Below are 6,000 nucleotides of genomic sequence, written 5' to 3' on the forward strand. Positions count from 1 at the left end.
TCAACTGCTGTGAGTTTAACACTAGCAAAAAGAAGTTTATGCTGGTAGAGGGGGGAAAGCATGTCGCAAAATTAGCAGAGGCAGCATCTGGCCCATCTGCTGCGGATGTTTGTCCAGCAGTCATTTATCAAAGGCACACAGAAGTGGACTCGGACCCAGTCCTGCCTGACGGCAGGCACGGTGCTGTACACCTGGCAGGTGAAGCAGACACGACACAGCCGAGCCTCCGGTGCAGGAGCAGAGGAGGAGGCAGAGGTACCATTCGGCTCCCTTCAAGCACCACACTGCTCTGGGCTGAGGAAGCGTGGGGAGCGAGGCTGCGATGGCAGGCGGTGCAGAGGAGAAGGGTTGCCGGAGCAGAGGGGATGTCCCCACCACCCCTGAAGCCAGGCGCAGGCAGCGGAAACCTCCTCCTGCTGAAGGGGCACGTGTGGGCCAAAGCAGGGAAGACCATCTCTTGTATATCAGAGATGGAGCCGGCGCACCCTGGCCCACATTTGTCTGGAAACTTGCTCAAGATAAGGTCTAAGAGAAACAAATTTACTGATGGAGAACCAGAGCTATTCCTGCACAGAGCATGCTAATAGTCCTTTGTATATTGTATTTAAAGACCCTGATTCAGGAAGCCTATGTTCTGCCTAAATCACTCTAACTCCTCTTCCCTTCATCAGGAAACAACATCCAAAGGCATTTAAAGCCAGGCTGAATCTGGGTCTCTGTGCACATGCAGCAGTGGAATGGTGAGCTAGAAACAGGCTTTTTGAAAAGCTATAGGACCTTAAAAAGAAGACAGAATTTCTTGCTCTCTTTTGCAGTCTTCCTCTTGCTGCTTCTTTTTAAAGGCTGTTAGATATGCAAGTATTTTAATTCACCCATTTTTCTTAATAGCCTAAATTTCCCTGCAGACTCTGAAATGTAAGAAAGGTGCATTAACTCTACCTGCTAGAGCTTTACTTGCAAATAGAAGTTAATTTTTGGAAGGGGAAAAGAGTAATAGGAAATAAACAAATTATTTTAATATTTGCTTATCTTTCAAAATAATACCTAAAGTCTGAGCAGAAGGTTTGATTCCTGCCCGCCCCCCCCCCCCAGTTGTCATGTATTTAAACATTTTAAGTAGAATTGGCAGCAGTATCACAGCTGGTTACTGCAGACAAGTAAATCACCCTAATCAGGAATCAAAGACCCCATTAACTTTAGCAACAGTTTCTTGAGAAAGCTGGAAAGCAAGCTACTGTTGTAGTATCTTCTATAGCGTTCTCAAATCTTCAGATCTTAAAACATGCTGCAAACATTAACGAGCAGTCTCACAAAATACCTGTGGTCTTGTGGTTAAGCCAGCCCAACTCAGTTTCAAAAGAAAGACGTTCAAAGCCTTGCTCTGTCACAGCCAGCTCATGCAAGACTAAGAAAGACTGATCCTGAAGTGCTTTAAATTTAGGCATGAAAGTAATTCTGTTAAATTCAGTGGGAAGAATGTGCTTAAATGTTTTCAGATTTTGGGGATTTAAGGGTACCTTTGGGTTCCAAGTCCAAACAACCCTCCTGCAGCTGCTAACAGCATCACCTGCAACTACTGTCCATTGGAGCACCTGAGGAGCTTCCAAAAATAATTCCACTTACCCCCCTGCAGAGGGGGGATCTGTGGCAGAGGGTCTGCTGGAAGGAGCGGAGCAGGGGTAGGAGGGAGAGCGACCATATCTCAAAACATGACTGTTTAACTACTGCCGCAGCTGTCTTGGCACACGTCTGCCCAGGCCCTTGGTCCAGGCTTGGCCAAGCTCTACAGAGCAATGACTATCTCTTGACCAAGGCCTTTTCTGAGTTCATGGGCTAACTTTGTTCACTTCCCTGTGGCATGTGGGGATCCTGAATTAATAGGCATATTCAGAGTCGGTCTGATCAAACCAGTTGGGTGAAAACACTGGGGCTCCATCCACCAGCTGGGTGAGCCGCAGCCTCACCCAAGCTCTGGGGCATCTCAGTTCAGCTTCCCCCTCTGCCCCACAGGATTTCGGTTTACTTCCCGGGGCCGTTTCTAGCTATAGGTTTCACCGCCCCAGTCCACCCCTAGCAGTGTTTCTTAGTGGACTGGCTCAGCTAGTCCTTTCAAAGCTTTTTAGATTTTGTGGCTTATACCCTTTATGTGGCCAGCTCTCCTCACGTGTTGCCTGTGTAATCTGAGGAGAAAGCAAATGCCTCTGCTCTGTGGCACTTACGGCAAGTGCTGTTGGTACTGGAAACGTACCGCTATTATAAAACATTGCTTGAAAATGAAATGATAAATCACACTCAACAGTTTGCTTTGTACGTTACAGCTTTTTTATCATCATTGCTGAGAAGTTTATACCTGTCATTCCTTCACTGAGGAGCAGCATTGAAATATTTCCTGTACATTTGTCACAAGCTTTTTCCTTTAATAAATTACTACATTATGTATAACGCTTCCTTAGACTGTATATTACTCTTGCTTCTGTAAAGAGTTGACTCATTGGTAGTGTTGAGCCTGGGATGCAAAGTGAAGCCCTTTAGAGGAGCTCAGAGGAATGGAGACGAAAAAGGGGTCATTTAATCCTCTGAAAATACATCTTTGCAGAGACCAAAGAGTAGGTCTGTCATTTGAATCAGTGACTGCTCTGAGAGCAATAAAAGTCACAAACAAATGTTGGTACCACAACTGCTGGAAGACCTTATAAATCATACTAGAAAGGGTAAAGCAATTATCTGAAGTACAATAGTCCTTCCTGAAACATACTGATCTTCAGAAATAGGTTTACAGCCTCCCTTCTGGACAATAATTTTCATAGCAGAAGTCTGGCAAAAAAAAAATTGGTAACCACATTCAGTAAGTCTTCTTTGCCTCCACTGCAAGGATAATTATGTTTTCTTTCCCCTGCTTTCAGGGCTTTTCCCCCCAAATTCAATAATGTAATTAGAAAGGGTAGCAACAGGCAAGGAGTTCACCAGACTGGAATTGCAAATTTCTGCAAGAATTAAGTCTGCAGTGGCCTTTTAGTGTAGAAGAGCACTTTGGTCACCCCTTCCTTAGTAACGGCATTCTAAACATGAAACTGTAAGACTTGAGAAAGGTACAAAGAAAGATCTCAGGGCATATAAAGACTTGAACATAACAAAAAAAAAAGCATGGAAACAGCTTTAAGACAGCAGATTCAGTGGGCAGAAATTAGGCCAACACATCAAATATACATTGTTTATTGTTGATGCCTGAGGCCACAAAATTATTTGGAGTCTTCGGCTTTCTCTGTGTACAAGATGACGGCAGAAGCCAGACAATGGACTGATGTTTATTCTTTCAGATCCAGCCACCAGATGAGTGGGGTTGTTGTTTTTAAAGATTTAGTGTTTTGTTGGAAGGCTGGCACCTCTCACATGCTCCTTGAAAGAGAAACAGCACCAGAAGGATCCGTCGCGAGTTCAAAATCCTCATTCAGCCCTCAATTATCCGTCCCTCCCACGCAGAGAGCACTGTATTTGCAACTTATTAATTTGGGGCCTACTTTTTTTATTGTGGTTTTGGTTTAGTTTATGGCACTATATATTTTTGGCATTTGTTCTTTGATTTTAAAGTGATTATCATGGTCATGGGAGGACATAGAGACCAAAAGCTCCAACAGAGCAAGGCACAAAAGGTACAGTGTGCTGAGCAAGTTGACAGCAGTGGCCTTCCAATCAGGGTCATGGCAAAACCCATTTTCCCTATACAGCCTTGCCAAAGCATCGCAGCCCTGCTCTATGCAGACAAATTACTCGTAAGGACCTCTGCTTGTGTTGTCCCAAAATGACTTACTCTAAAAAGAGAAAACAGAGGTGAGTTGGCCCAGCCCCTGGGAGATGCTTATTTTAATATCAAGTCCTGTGTGAGCATCTGAGTAGCAATATTCAAAACAAGTCCAAGAGAAAAATTGATCTCACTCAAGGTCAACTTTGCCTAGTGGTTCCCCTCCCTTTCTGTAGTCATAGGGAGAGATCACCACAGGGCAAATGTATTCAGTTGGGAAGGGAGTGGGATGAATTCCTTCTCCACTGATTTACATGCAACACTTTGATCAACAAGCAAGATTTGATCAACAATCAGCAAGATTTGGTCACTTAAGTCCTTCCAGTGATCTTGAAATACCTCTCTTTAATTTACAGCTCAATTTGGGACACTTTCTGATGGTTTCAAGGGAGGCCTAAGGAGGTTTTGCTCAAATTTGTTCAAGAAGAAAGGGAAACTGGGGTTTCTCTAAGCTCTTGCATTGTTTATTTTGCCCCCAACAGCTGCAAATGGAAAGGGCAAGCAGATTTCTCAAAGCTGAGCACCTTCAGGTCCCATGGGACTGAATCGGAGGTATTTTTAACCATGATCAAAAATGATGCTATAGGATTTTAATACCAGAAGTGGAAAGGGCGTATTTCCATGCAGGACTCCCAGCAGATTTCTGGTCTGAATTCTGGCTCCAGAGCCCAGGAGCCGCTTCTCCATTCACCAACCCTTAGCATGGTCATGATGTGCCCTATAAAAGCCTAGTCAACACTAAAGTGAATGAAATTCTTCATTTACTGCCTACATCAGATTTATATGAAGCCTACCTCCTCTGGATCCCTGGCAATTTCTTCTGCAGTGTTTGGATCAAAACACAAACCTCTTCTTAATGAAAAAGATGAACATGTATACTGCACATGAAAGCGATCAACAGAAACCTTTTTTCCTGAAGAAGTAGGGGAGAGCAAGGCAGCACTGTGCACCCTTTGTTTATGTTCTGAAAGGAGCCAACTTCAATGGAAAAATAAAATATATATCCCAAAGGCTCCATGACTCCCTTTTCATTCAGTGTTACTGTACTGGAAAATTCTTTTATATAGCAATATTTTACTATCTTTTGACAAAATTCTAGCTTTATTGTGATCAGTTGCTGGGGTTTTATTGCACTACTATAAGTTTGGTAACTCAATCTGTAGTTAAGGCTGCTGGTATATGTTTGAACAAAATAGGTTTAGAAATGGACTACTTGTCTGGTGAGGCATGAGTCTTTTTCTATCTTTGTGTGTAATTATTTGCTAAAAGGCACGGTTTCACGGTACTGTATATTTGACTATTATCACTATGTCCTCTGTTTACTGTCAGTTGAATCATGGATTTTTCCCACTAGTTTTCTTGTTTTGAAGACCTATGCTTTAAAAAAAAAAAGCAATTAAATGTGATTCAGAGCAATGCAGGTTTGCTGATTTTGCTGAAGCTGCTGATTCAACAAGGTCTTTCATCATTTGTAAATTGAGTGGGATGTGCAATGGGGCTATTTTTGAAACAGTACCACTAGTCATATGTTCAAAGTTACACTGGTGTTTAAGTACTTTGTGGGATCAAAACTTAATGCTGTGGGCTAAGCTGAGATGACTCATTTAAAGGGAAAAATCATAGAACCATAGAATCATAGAATCATTTAGGTTGGAAAGGACCTTTAAGATCATGGAGTCCAATCATTAACCTAACACTGCCAACTCCACCACTAAACCATGTCCCTAAGCACCACGTCTACATGTCTTCTAAATATCTGCAGGAATGGTGACTCAACCACTTCCCTGGGCAGCCTGTTCCAGTGCTTGACTACCCTTTCCATGAAGAAATTTTTCCTAATATCCAGTCTAAACCTCCCCTGGCGCAACTTGAGACCATTTCCTCTTCTCCTATTGCTAGCTACTTGGGAGAAGAGACCAACACCCACCTCACTACAACCTCCTTTCAGGTAGTTGTAGAGAGCTATAAGGTCTCCCCTGAGCCTCCTTTTCTCCAGGTTAAACAACCCCAGTTCCCTCAGCCACTCCTCATAAGGCCTGTGCTCCAGACCCTTCACCAGCTTCATTGCCCTTTTCTGAACATGCTCCAGCACCTCAATGTCTTTCCTGTACTGAGGGGCCCAAAACTGGACACAGTATTCCAGGTGAGGCCTCACCAGTGCCAAGTACAGGGGCACGATCACTTCCCAGCTCCTGCTGGCC

The sequence above is a fragment of the Pelecanus crispus genome, chromosome 3, assembly GCF_030463565.1.
Source record: "Pelecanus crispus isolate bPelCri1 chromosome 3, bPelCri1.pri, whole genome shotgun sequence".
Taxonomy (NCBI): domain Eukaryota; kingdom Metazoa; phylum Chordata; class Aves; order Pelecaniformes; family Pelecanidae; genus Pelecanus; species Pelecanus crispus.